Raw genomic sequence first — 1,779 nt, 5'->3', positions numbered from 1 at the left:
ATTATTTTAGAATTGCACTTTAGTGCTCTACAATAAACGTATTATTAGTAACAATCGACGTAATTGAAGCAAAAATCAAATTAAAACAGCGATTTGGAGTTCAGCTTTTTGACTCTCATAAAAGACACAAAATTTGGCCTGAAAATTTTAACTTTGTGGTTTCTATTGGAATAAAAAGAAATTTCATTATTTGCTCTCCAAAACAGCATAATAAGCATAAAATTAGATAAATTCGATTTTCATATCGGATGCAAAGAGATTGCTTTGATCAAATGAAAGCATCGTCTAAAAACGGCAAGTAAAAGAATTTATTAAGTAAAAAAAAACTTTACAGTGGTACTTTAACAAGTCGACAAGATGTTATATGCAAAATGATTATTAACTTAATCTTCAAAAATTTGGAAAAAATTTCGGATGTGGGGAAGAAAATAGTCTAACGAAAAGATCTCGGATTTTTGGCATTGACAAACGAAAATATAGCGGAATTCCGGTAAAATTCAGTATAACGTAATCTCTCAAAACGGATTGGCGATAGAAGAAAATCTTTAATGTCATTTCGAACAAAGAAACAAGGAGTTTGTACGGAGTTAATAGCAAAATTCAGGAGATTTAAGGACCCTTATTTTTTTTCTCTTTAAAAGCAGGAGTTTGTAAGAAGCATATGAACCATTAAAAAAAAACTTGCCGATATTATTGCCAAGGGTTTGCCAAATTATAACACTACTTGAGTTTGCATTGAAATTAACAATGATTCCTCCCCAAAAAGGTTTAAAAGACCCCCCTTTGGAACATCTGGATGCAACCAAAAGGAGAGGTTCACAACTAGACCTCACTAGGAGTCTACTTATCAAATTTCAACTTTCTATGACATACCGTTTTTGAGTTATGCGAGATACATACGCACATACACACGGATATCACGAGAAAACTCTTAATTCATAGATCGTCAAAATTGATATTTTGGTTGTCTATACGTTCTTAGGCATACATCCACGTGTGGTTGGGTTGAAAAAAAACTCAATATTCATGCGGAGGCAAACAAAATGTAAATTAAGGCCGATTTTTTGGATGCAATTAATTAGGGGAAGGGTCAGAGCCTTGATGGAAAATGACTACTGGGGTAGAAAAACAGACAAAAAAGAGGGCCTTGAAGAAAGAGGAACTGATTAAGTTGAACAATTCTACAAACAAATTATAACTTGTAACCATTGAAGATTGAAAGTGAACTGTTTTCCTATTATACAGTTTTGGTTTCATGCCAAAAAAAAAAAAAAAAAAAAAAAAAAATCAAACTGCATTGCATAATGTTCAGACCACTATATCATTTTTTCTTTCTCTGTCCAGGTCCTGATGGACTGATCAGTAAGGCATTGAATTCGCGACTGGAGGGTTCTGGGTTTAATGCCAATCGGTCCAAGATCCACCATTATTGTTCATGGTGATTGGGGCAGGTTAAATATGCTTGTGGTCACAAAGTCCACCAGGTTCCAAGATTTCTAAATCAATAACCCCTGGAGGGTGCTGGATCAGGGGTTGCTCGGTTACGGGTCCGAATCAATAAATAGAGCTGTCTTAAGAGTCTCATCCAAATGGTTAAACCATGTATAATGGTAGGTACAGGGTAGCCTGGAGTGTAGTATATATCATTTTGTGTTTAAAAAAAATATTTTTCATGTAAAGTGTTTTCATTTTTAACACATTTCACTCTTGATAAAAAAAAAATACAAAAGGAAAGTGCAATACAAATTAAATACTTTTTTAATTCACAATTTGCTCTAA

Source organism: Uloborus diversus, chromosome 7 (genome assembly GCF_026930045.1).
Source record: "Uloborus diversus isolate 005 chromosome 7, Udiv.v.3.1, whole genome shotgun sequence".
NCBI classification, from domain to species: Eukaryota; Metazoa; Arthropoda; class Arachnida; order Araneae; family Uloboridae; genus Uloborus; species Uloborus diversus.
The sequence above is the reverse complement of the archived record's forward strand: the minus strand, read 5'-3'. Positions refer to the sequence as shown.